Source organism: Macaca fascicularis, chromosome X (genome assembly GCF_037993035.2).
Source record: "Macaca fascicularis isolate 582-1 chromosome X, T2T-MFA8v1.1".
NCBI lineage: Eukaryota > Metazoa > Chordata > Mammalia > Primates > Cercopithecidae > Macaca > Macaca fascicularis.
Window position 1 is genome coordinate 118864264 of NC_088395.1, and position 13151 is coordinate 118877414.

Sequence of the window (13151 nt, forward strand, 5' to 3'; positions counted from 1 at the left end):
CACTACCACAAGAACAGTATGGGAGAAAACACCCCCATGATTCAATTATCTCCACCTAGCCCTGCCCTGGAAACATAGGGATTATTTCAATTCAAGGTGAAATTTGGGTGGGGACACAATCAAACCATATCACCATGCAAGGGGTGGTCTGCCCATAGGTCACCCCCAGCCTAGCCTCCTATACTTCCCTTATGTCCCTTGTTGGCTATTGATTGCTGATGGCTCCAGAGATGATGACAGGAGTGCCCTTGTTCTCAATCAGCAAGGAGAGCTTCTCTGGCTGTCACTGTTAGAACTCTCAGGACACCTCGGACTACAATTCCTTGAGTTCAATTCCCAGACTATATAGAGTTCTTACTGTACCCTTATTTGCCTTCACTAAGACTGCTGATATCCAAACAGCTCCTTTCCTGGGACTGGTTGTCACACTATTGTGTTGATATACTCCCTGTGATACAGATCCTCAATTCCTGTGCTCAGTTTCCCTGTGTTTTCCAACAATTTGTTTATCCCTGTCTGGAATCCCCAACCAGGACCTATTTGTACACTCAGACTCTATGCTGCTCTCCTACTTACATTTAGCCTTCTGGGCCTTGATCCCTGACCTATACCTCTACCTATGCTTGACCTCCAACTAATCTGGACCTCTGAGTATTGTCCTCAGCTTATATACTGGAGTTCGGAACTTTACCTATGCTCTATTCTGTTTCTTCCGATCCCTCAGGTACTGTTCCCAGCATCATCCTTATTACTTACTTTGATGTGGGAATAGGGTCCCCAATGGGCCTCTAGTCAGATTACTAGCCACAGGCCCACCATCCCAACTTGACCCCTTGTTCTGGCCTGTTTTTGCTTGCCTTATTTTTTGAGATTCCCTGAACCAGGCATGATAGTCATTAGACTTTTTTAAACCAAGACAGGAATTTGATTTAAACACTTTACCAGGTTTTCCAACATCGATATTTGAAGAAGGAGATTTAATAAAAAGGTATGTTTATGATGATTTATCATTAGGATAAAAGTCAAGATCCAAAAGCTTGTATACAGTATTGTTCTGTTAAAAAAATACATATGTGTGTGTCTCTCTCTCACATATGCACACACACACACATACTTGCATAGAAAAAATGACTGAACAACTATATATAAAAATATTCACAAAGATTTTGTTTGAATAATGGGGTAACTTTTTTCTCTATTTTTAAACAATTTATAATGATTATGTTGTATTTTTATAATTTTAAAAATACCTTATTTTAGGTAACATTTTCTGACAAAAATGTTGTGACTGTGGTCATCATTTTAGTTTCCTTGCTGTGGCCAAAGACATACTCCCCGTATCTATAATCTCACAGCGCATCCCAGCATGCATTTGGCTACCATTGTCTTCAATTTCTTCTGTAAGCACATTTATCCCTGGGAGACGATGGCAAGGAGCCAGTGATGAGGGAAGGGCATACAGGAAGGGAAGGAAAATCTTATCAATGGACTCAAAAGCTGTTTTTCCTGTGAAGACCAAAAAGTCATACCCTCGTGACACCCCCTTTTTAATGGAAAAGGTACAACACAAAAATGCTTGAAATTGGAGTCACAAAGAATGGCTGGGGTTCAGGGATTGAGAATATCCCCCTTTAGTATGAAATACAGATTGGTGTCTTCTCTGAAGCAGCAGATACCATTTGGCAATCACAATGAAGGAATGGGCTTACTGAATACTTTGGATGTGTGTAAAGCACTGAGGTATGCTGTGAGGAGGCCATGCAGTAGAAACCATGTGTCTTAAACTTTAGCTAGGAGACATAAGACGTAAACCTATGTAAGGTTTACATATAGATATATAGATGTTAAAGGTCATCATGAGCATGAGAACCTACACAAATGCAAGGGAGTTGCTACTAGTAGTTTTTAGTACAGAGGTTCTCACTAAGTTCAATAGACATCTGAACCACTGGAAGATATTGAGGTTCCAGACTCACTTCTCAGAAATTGTTCTCCAGAAAGTTTGAGGTAAAACTCAGCAACCTATATTTCGGTGATTTTAGTGCTTATCATCTATGAACTACACTCTGAAAAACAGTAGAGAAAAGCTAGAGACAGATAAAAACCTGTCTGAAGTCCGGTTTTGCCATTTACTAGTTATATGACTAAAGAAAAGTGACTGAAATGCTCTGAGCCCATTTCTTCCTCTCCAATAGAGATAACAAGAACCTACCTCAAAAGGAAGAGGTGAGGAGTGAGATAATTCATGAAGAGCTTCAAGTACAAGACACATTCAACAATTTTTTTCTTCTACATATACCATCAAGATCATCATCAAGGCATATGCTAACTGTGAAAAGCATGACAAATATATGATATGCTATAGGAGTTGCAAAAGGGGAGAAATCATTTCTTCCTTCCGGAGTGGTCGAGAAACTCTAAGCCAGGAAAGTGCATCTTGAACTAAGTTCTGAAAGGATAAGAATGGTCTGGCTAGGTGCGAATAAGAAAAGATACACAGAGATAGTATAGGAGTCAAACTTGACTTACTCACCAATTATTCCAAGGTTCAAGCCTAGAGAAAAGCAGACCACAAAATCCAGGTGGACTGAGATACAATTAAGAAAACATCTTTGGCAAATCGGTAGCTGAAGTGAGATGGGGAACAGGAACTCTGAGACCTTCTATTCCTTTAACCAGATACTGTCACTAGGACCAATTGCACTGTTTAGGCAGATCTGAAAGTAAAATTGTGTGCTATATAACTGAGTGGCTAATCAATCATCAAATAAAAAAGCCACAGAATCTGACCTCCATTGAGATATCTCCAACCTAATGAAGGAATGGAGATACAAGGCTGGGTAGTCCTGCAGGACTTTTGGGTAGTTCCTTATCCAAACATCAGACTATAATTTTTCTTATAACTTTATACTATTGAGATTACAGGTTTGGCATCTAAGAGATTCTTTGTTCCCCAAATTGTTTTCCTGTAATTAGAGTAATTGTGACAGCACATCCCTTGCCTCATACAGTCTCATAAGCGAAAAGTTAAGTCATATATTTTATGTAATATACAGATAGGAACCAGGAAATGTTTTCAGAACTTTACTTTTCATCAAGATAAAACTTTCCTCAATTCTAAGTAGAATCTTACAGAGCAAGCATAAATAACGCCTAGAGATACTTCGGTATATGTCTCACTAGCTGATATTAACTCTTTTTTTCTTTTGAATCCTGGCCTTCGGTTTTTATTTAAATGTTCTATTTCTGATTAGACATGGCCTCACAATTAGTTCAGATGCTAGAATTTTGTGAGGTTGACTCCCAACTGATTCCTTTAGCAGTTAGGCTTCTCTTTCTCTATCCTTGATGAGTGATATGATCGCTATACTTTGATTGCCACAAATTAAAGGAATAACCTAAATTTGTGTTTTTTGTGTTTCATATCATTTAGGTGATCCTTGATATTTCTTCAGTCTCATTTTCTCATTTTTTTTCCACTAACTAAAAAAAAAAAATCAACAAACTAGTAAACAGACAAACACACACACACACACACACACACAGAGAAAGAGAGAGAGAGAGAGAGAAGGAACAAACCACATAACCATCTTTTTCATAGTAACAGAAACCTACCATGATTGGATTGTTGCCATCAGAAAGTGGTACTTTTCAACTTTTCAGATAGACCCAGCATCTGTATATACTGTGTTCCTAGAGACTGCATGGGTCTTAAAGTAATTTCCATATGGCAAAATCTTAATTGTGCATGTGCTGATCCATGACTATATGTGTTGGTGCCTTTTCTTCTGTTTGATCATGGAAAGAAACCAAGGATCAAGTGGTTAAAGGCAATTAGAAGTGAAATGAAGTCAATGTCCTGAATAAATAGTGTGGTGGAGACTATGGGTCATACAAGAAGGAGGATAATATCTCCCTGTGTAATTTTTCAATACTGTCACTACTATTAGCTAATATATAAAACATTTACCACTGCCAGACACTTTTAGAAGAACTTTAAATATAATATTTACTTCTATAATTCTCACAACATGCTGCACATAATAGTTCATACTATTAGTATCCTTATTTTAGAAGTGAGGAAGTTGAATGACTTGCTTAGGATCACATAGTAGGTGGTAACATTCAGATTTGAATGTATGAAGTCTGCTCGAGAGTCCATGCTCTTAAATACTACACTACTTAAAAAAGAATTGCATTCAGTTTAAACATTTATATACAATGAACTATAAAGAATATATGATGGGTTCTGATACCAGCTTGTAGGTTTTCCTCCCTACAGAATGAGTGTGACTTTGTTTTGGTGTCTGACATTATTCTTACCTTTCTCTGAATCCAATTTCATGCCCCTTTTTGCTTCAGAATTCCTTATCACTTGATAACCAGTTAAAGATGGAGCGGAAAGCCTTTTTTTCTTTAAACAAGGAAATTGATTGTCTAATCAAGAAGAGGTTTTGGTGTGCTGTGGGTTAGAATGTCCAGAAAGGGAAGACAAATGATTTTTAAAAATTAATCAGCAAAAAATACAATATTTAGTATCTTAGAATTGAAGGTAAAGTCATTTTCATGGCTCTGGCTACCACCTTTGCAGCTTTTGTGGGCAACTGTGGAATTGTTTCATGCCTCCCATGGGCCAACAGTTCTATTTCTTAAATAGGTCAATAGACTAAAGTGTGCATAGTTTTGGTATCAGAAGTCTAAAGCTGGAGAGACTGAGGCATAGAAGGGGGAATTACTTGAGGAAGCATTGGCCTTTTGAGGGGATGCAGTTGCATAAGGGAGGCAGCGCAGCATTATAGTATGGGACATGGACTTGGGGCCAAGCTGCTTGGGTTTGAATCCAGGCTCTACGACATACTGGCTCCATGACAGTGGACCATTCGCCTAGCCCCTCTTTGCCTTAGGTTTCTCAACATTAAAATGGTGATGGCACTATAATAGTACCTAACCTACCTCATTGGGTTGTTATGAAGATTAAATGGATTAATATTTGTAAATCCTTTATGTGTCTGTCACATGATTAGTGCCACATAAGTTTTTATTAAAATAGAAAGATGGCCCCATAAAATTGGTTTTCACAGCTGTTTATTACTTAATTTTTGCTCATTATGTAAAGAGTTGTCTTTATGTGTTGGTATAAATGGAAATCTCTGCGTCTCTAGAATATTGCAAGATAAGTTGTTTAGTGTTTTAAAAAGAGAAACCTTGCCTTTCTTAGCATTTTCTTCCTGCAGTGATTATGGATGACATTAACACAATAGCATTTTACTCCAGTAACAATTCCAGCTGGAACACTACCGTTTTTTGTTTTGAGCCTCAGTGACAAATCCAATCTTGTGACAGAAGGAAAGTAAGATGATAGGTGTGAAAGCACTTTAGAACGTTAAGAGGGCCTGAGATTCTGGTGCCAAAAACTCTTTGAGGTTCACCCTTTGGAGATGTCCAGTTTTCAAGGGTTTTTGCCCAGAACTATAAGTGTGAACTCCTAAAACAACAATGACAACAGCAATAACTACTACTACTACCAGTAATAGTGGTAATATAAATAATCAACACTTTCTATGTTCTTACAATGTGCCAGGAAATGTGTTAATGCTTCACATGAATTATTTCACATAAATGCTTCTTGAACGCTGCTGTTTCTGCTGTTAAGTCTCTGAGAACTGGTTTGTTCCTTTTCTTCATCTGGGATGAAATAAGCAAGACTTCACAAAAAATAAAGTTGGGTTCTATTTGCTTGACAATGGAGAAAAAAAGCTATTCCCCTCTCCTTTCTCTACTTCTAAGTTGTTTTAACAACACTTTGAATTATTAATTCCTTATATAACCTTGGCAAAGTAGGCATTTTTAATGACAACTTCATTTTAATGATCCAGAAAAAAAGCATCCCCCTCAAAGAAATGGAAGGGAGACTAAGAGGAGCAAGAGAACAAAAGGAAAGGAGGGAAGAAGGACTAGTAAGGAAGGAGAGACAACTCTACCAAAGTGATTAGAATGACAGGCTAGAACATAATATCATCAGTATTTAGGACATGTATATTTTTTCTTTTTCTCATTTTGCGTTAGAAAAGGAGAAAAGGCTAGAAGAGTGAGTAAGCTCTGGGGTCAAAGAAAAGGACTAGAACTTTTCTTTCATGCCAACAAAAGTCATCCTTTTTGGGCCCTTGCTACTTCTCCAAGAGTTGAGCTGCTGGATGGGCCACCTCAGAAAAGCCTTACAGAGAGATAGTGAGCAAGATGTGGCCAGAACTCCAGGATGTTTAGTTTTGTCTGCACTGGGGTGGGATGATCCTGAGGATGAATTTGATATTTGTCTGGCAGGCTGGAAGATGACCTTGAGTTAGTTGGTGAACCTGAATTTCACAGAAGGTGCCAGCCTGCTTTGGCCATGTGGTCCCATCCTTATATGCATATTTGAATCTTTTTATCTCCTCATGAGCATTTTGGTCCGCTTATTCTGTACAGCTGGAGAACAGACCAGGAACAGAATAATATCACATTTTAGGGCACTCATTTTCAGACTGTTTAAATTTACCTCATGTAGGACAATGAGAATCATCTGTTTTCCCTTAAATCTCAGCCATAATCCCCTAAGCCATTCACAACTAGCTGGGAAGGTGCCCATCAAATGAGGACTGGATCTCAATGTTGATGTTACCACAGTAGCCTTCTGAATACACACAGAGTTCATTTATTGATATGCAGAGTGCTCATTGATGTGTACACAGAGAGTAATTGAGATGATAATTTAAACATTGTTATAAACACTTGTGGGGGAGATTTTCCCTAGCTCCTGCACAAGTAAGCCAGTCCACAGATTTCAGGCTCCAAATTGAGAGTCAAGAAATTGAGGCATAGCAAGCCGTCTCCTTTATGCTCAAAATTCATGCTACAGACCAACCCACAGTCTTCTGCTTTTGAATGTATTTCCTCTAGTCCAGATTGATTTGTAATGCATTTTCCTCATCCTTTGCCTTAGTGCTAGGATTCTTAGGTGAAAGGTTGATCAGTTGCAAAGAATAGAATCCCACTTAGGCTAGTTCAAATCACAAAAAGGATAGTAATTAAAAGGATAAAGGAGAGAGGGAAGGTTCTGGAAGAAATGAAGTGAAGAGAATACCACATTGTGTGTAGAAAATAGGCAACTATATTATATCAATTAAATCCCATTTGTTTTGCAGGGGGAAGTGTGTGTAATATGATCTCTTCTTTGAGTATGTTTTCTAGTCTACTGTTTTCTCTTTACAGATTAGCTTTCTCTACACATGCTTCTCAGCTTTCCTATAGCTTTAGCTTGTAAGTAACTTTGTCTTGCCATGGCACCAACTCTGACCCAACTCTAGATGATGTTATAGCTAACTAATTTAGTCACCATGTCCAAATAATTATCTTAGCCCATTTTATGGATTGGTAAACCCTGGATCATATGTTCATCTTAACCCAAAACGTGTCCATTGTCCTTTGATCAGGGACCAAGATTACGTGAACAATTTCAAAAACTGAAGCTTTCGCTAGTTGGCAATTCATATCTACTATATATGCTACTCGTAAATGTGAGAGAAATAAAAGTCTGCCATAGTCAGTACTCTTTTGGTGACAGAAAGCACAGTTCAAGCTAGTTTAATCAAGGCAGGGAAATATATTAGATTATGTATACACAAGTTTCAGGAGTACGGCTGACTGGAACAGAGAATCCAAATGATATCCTTAGAAATCGCTATCATTTCTCTGCTCTGGTTTTGTTTTTGCTGGAAGCCATTTCCAACAAAGTGATAAAGAAAACCTTCAGCACCTCTAATCTTACTTTCTACTAGCTTAACTACTTCACCAAAAAAAGAGCTCCTCATCTGTGTTGATTCCAAGTGTCCCAGAATTTTCTTTGATTCAACTGATTTGGATCATCTGCTCACTTCCAAGCCGATCACTGTGTCCAGGAAGATACTGTGCTTTTATTGACCAATTCTGGGTCATTTGTCTATTTCTCTACCTGGAAGAAGGGATTAAGCCAACAGGAAGAGATAGACTCTTTAACCAGAAAAGAAGATATTGGGCAAAATGATAACTAATGCTTAAGCATGCTGCTTTGATAGCAACTTTCCTAGTACATTATCTGTATGCGCAAGAGGCTTATATATTGCTGTACAAACAACACTGATATAATCAGAGCATTATGTTTGGCTACTAATGTTATGGCTAATTACCTCAGTTTGCCTATGTGTAAATTAAAGGGCTTTTACTGGACAGGCTTGCTAAGGACCTTTCAAACACTGACATGCATGCTAGTCTCAGGTTCTCAGACTGCAACCACTAGAAAGAATATAAGGCAAGTATTTAAACATTTTACTGATTCTTAAGTTCAGAGCCCCAAAGTAATAGACAGTAATTCAATCTTTTTTTATAAAATAAATACTATTCAGATACCTTGAATATGGGCTTTGTGCTTTAAATTTTTCTTTGTAGTTATAGAAACGGGTTTCTACTGAATCATCCAAAGTTATTTTCTTTTTTTTTTCTTTCTTTCTTTTTTATTTATTTATTTTGAGGCAGGGTCTCACTCTGTTGTCTAGGCTGTGGCATGATCACAACTGACTGCAGACTCAACCTCTGGGGTTCAGGTTATCCTCCCAACTCAGCCTCCTGAGTAACTGGGACTACAGGCATGTGCTGCCATGACCAGTTAACTTATATATATATATATATATATATATATATTTTTTTTTTTTTTTTTTTAAGATGGGGTCTCACCAGGTTGGTCAGTCTGGTCTCCAGCTCCTGGACTCAAGTGACAAAATCACTTTCAACCAAATTAGAATGCATCTGTGAAACAGGTGGTCACACTTAAGTGACAGATACAACATAGTCAAAGTCAATTTGCCCATTTTGTAGAATAGAACTTTATGTTTTAAGTGACTGAAAACACATCTCTAATTTTATTTATGTAATAAAGGAAATATGGAGGGGCCCATATAACTTACAATTCCAGAGGTGAACAAAGCTTGATACAACAAGCCAAACAATGTCATGACAACCCAGTCGCTCTACGTCTTTCTACTCTGACTTCGGTAGTACTGGTTTTATTTTCGTATTCCACATGGTGGATACGCGGCAGCTCTAACCTCTGCCACATCATAGTAGCAAAATGGTGGCTGCCATTCTGGATCTCTCACTCTTACTATATTATTTAGGGAAAGACAGATAAATTTTTCCAGTAGTTTCTGGACTTAGTCCTTTTCACTCTCCATCACTGGTATGAATTTGATGGAGTGCTCATCCTTAAATTAATCCCTTTGGTTAGGGGAATGAGATTTGCTGATTCATTTAGGTCAATCGGTGCCCATCGCTGGATTTAGGGGATAGAATCAACCCCATCCAAACTATACTGACTTAAAGTCAAAGAGAAATGAATTCCTCAAAGGGTAATCAGTGCATCGTGGCTGGAAGAAGGGAGTACAGTTGCTGGAAAGGCACATAACAAATGTCTATTTTTAGCTAATGAAAACAGTGGGTCTATAATATATCAAGCCTTCAGAACTATACCTTTTAATTAAATATGTTTTTAAAAAAATCTAGGATGATACATTAACAATTTTTTTGTGGGGGTACGTAGTAGGTGTATATATTTATGGGTTACATGAGATGTTTTGATAAAGGCACAGAATGCATAATAATCACATCAGGGTAAATGGAGTATCCATCATTTAAAGCATTTGGTCTTAGTTTTTGTTATGAAAAATCGAACTATGCTTTTTTAGTTATTTTAAAATGCACAATAAATTATCGCTGACTATAGTCACTCTGTTGTGCTATCAGATGATCGATCTTATTCATTTCCCACTTTCCACCCCCTGACTACCCTTCCTAGTCCCTGACAACTATCATTCAGAAATGTTTTATTTTTTAGGTAATGGAAATAGCTTTACTTTTCACCACCTCCTCGCTGCACAATGACTCCTTGGAAGATTGTGTACCTTCTCAAGTACTTTCAATTATAAAGATAGCTATAATTTGAACATTCCAATTAGGAAGTAGGTAATCTCTCTTTCTCTATTCCTAATGGGTCTTCCACCCCTTATACTTTCATTCCCCTGTCTCTTGGGATTCAAGAAAAATAAGCATCATTTTTTACTTAATTGGTGCTTCTGACAATTCTCTCTTGGGTAACTCTGGCTGCCCGTTGTGACAGGCATTGAAATCCAGGCTCTTTAATGAAGCGGGTTTGTAGGTTCCCTGAAGCCACTTTCCCAGGTGCCACACCACCACATAGTTTTCTGATGTAGGCAATATATGCTCCTGCTGACTAGGACTAATGGACATTTTGAAAGCTACAATTTTTCAAATGGGAGCAGTAATTTATTAAATTAGAATGAAGTTCTTGTAGAAATATGGAAAGGCCCAGAGGCTCTTACATATACTTAATGCAGAATAATCATCGTAATAGCAATCGCAAGGATGAAATATTGGTTACATAAGCATCCTGTTTTAACTCTTCTTTCACATGAGTTGTATACATAAGCCTCTTCTGTCTCAGGCTCACTGTCTGAACCTCATTGTCTCATTTTAGATATCTTATCACTTACTCATCTTTTTACAGATATGGTTCTACTACTGAACCTCATTCTCCTTTGACCTCTTCTAATACTGATTCCATTTCTCTAGGTCCTTTTAAATCAAATTGTGGATTTGAGACACAACAATTTTTTGAAGTTCCAGATCCACTTATCCTTCCCTGTCTCAGGTTTCAAGTCCTAGATTCAGTTTATGGGCTCAGTATCAAGACCCAAATTCATAGTATAAGGATTCAAACAAAAGATATGTTATTTAGGAGTGTTAAAGTATAGGAGAATAGAGCACAAATAAGAAATTTGAGAAAACCTAAGGCAACACAGACCCCAGGCAACCATTGTTTATATTGCTTACCAAAGGACCCAGATCAGAATAGTCCTAAGAATTCTTTTAGAACATAACATATCTAGTGTTTATTTTTCTTTTTACTTTGACTCTGTTTATATTCACTTGACAGGTCTTTGAACTTTTTGTCCTCCTTCTTCTATCATCATACTGTATCACTACATATGCCTGCCTTCTGTTGTTTGATTCTTTTTTGAAAACTCATTTCACCATTTTTCTTTGGCCTCTTGTTCACAAGAATATTTTGGCACGCTAGTTTATCATTCCATTCCTCTCAGTAATGTTGTGGCATCTTTCCTACTCTATGCTTCTGAAAAAAATGGAGAAGCAGCATTTCATTAAACCTGATAGTCACAATGAGTCATTTTAAGATAGTTATGAAACTCAATTCATAATCGTATGTCATATTCCAAGGTCCCTGGAGTTATTTATGGCCTAGGGAAGCAGAGAACTCTTTGTGTTACAGAATAGAAACAGAAAAAAAAATTTTTAAAAGAAAAAAGTTTCATTATTTTAAATCAAATCAACTTTGAGTTAGCCAAGACAAAGAAAGGACACATTCATAGCACTTCACATAACAAAGAAAGAACACATTCATAGCACTTAAACACATACACACACACAACCTTACACAAAAACTAAATCCAAAATTTGCCTGACAGTTTTTTTTCCCAATTGCACAGGTATTTCTTTCTCTAGGGAGAAAATTCTTCCCCAGATAAGTTGCTATTACAATTGGGGAAAAAGCACATGTGTTGTATGCTACCACAAACGTACACACACATATACACAATTAGCAACAGTTTTAGTTGATAGCTTTAGAAGAATTCAACTAACAGTCTCTCTACTCCTATTCTTGTTCCTAGGCTCTCTGTTTTTAGTCATTCCATGGTTCTTACTCCCACTGCCTCCTAATCTTACCCGTGGGGATAGATAACTTTTACAGTTTACTTGTTGGTTTTAATCTCTAAAAAGTCAAACATGCTTTTCATCCTTTTTATTTCAAGACTGAGAATTCTAGGCTATGTTAGGATTATAATTTGACAACTTCCTCTTCAAAAGCAGTTCCAAGAGTTTGCTAAAAGTGACCCCATGGACTTTATGGGATTTCTTTCTTTCCCCTCCCCTCTGCAATGCAACCTCTACACCCTCCATCTTTTCTATCCGAGAGAGATTCCTCTGCCAAGTCTGGACAATCTCATGGAATGTCCTCCATGAGAAGAGTTCGGGTCTCGTGAATGTGTGAAGACTTTAACTCCTTGATCTCTTCTTTTCTTGCTCGCTCTCTTGCTTGCTTGCCCTCCCATTTAGTTATAGTGGCTCATTTTGGTTAATTGAAAATTCTGGTATCAGGAGGTTTTATCCCAAAATAGGAGACTTTACACCCCTTCTTAGCAACTACGATTTCAGCAAAAGAGGATGGCCCTTCAATTGGAATTGACTAAATTCTTTCTTTCTTTCCCTATTATTCAGCTTCAACAATCTGCTTCTACCAATAATAGATGCCACTCCCAAATGTTTATAGACTCACTTTTCCCCTTCATAGGTATTATCAAAGATCCAGGGAATATTTGCAAGACACACATCTATTCAGATACCTTTTATGCAAATATTCTTCTAAGAAGTTATTCAGATATGACCCTGAAATGACAGCTACAATATCTCAGCTAATACTTCTGTAATGTTCCCAGCAAAGCCATGGGTCTCGCAGTGCACCAGCACTTGAATTTGTTCATTCATGCAATGGATAGATATTGAGCTCTTGCTACTCTTCTGGATGCTGGACGTAGAGAAATGAACAAGAAAGGTGTGGTTCCCCTCATTATAGAGCTTTCGTGTAGTGGTGGAGATACACAACAAACAAGTGAACAGATTAATAAGATCAATTGTGGTAATACTAAAGACTAGGAAGAAAAGAGGATAACATGCTAGAAACTGGGCAGAAGTAGAGGTTTCCTAACCATCCATTTTACAATGAATGGTTAAAGAAAGTCTCTTTAATGATGTCTTTCTTCAGATCTTCATGTGAAGAAGACTATCATCTGAAGAAAGACTGTTTTCAGGCAGAGGGAACAGCTTCAGTATGGATAAGCTTGTGGTGTTTGAGAAAAAGAAAGTACAGTGCAGCTGGAGCAAAATGACCAATGGAGAGAGTAGTAATAAATGAGATTACAGAGGTGGACAGGGGAAGCTTCTGTTGAGGCAAGTTTTAGATAAGGTTCATGATAACAAACATAGCTTGA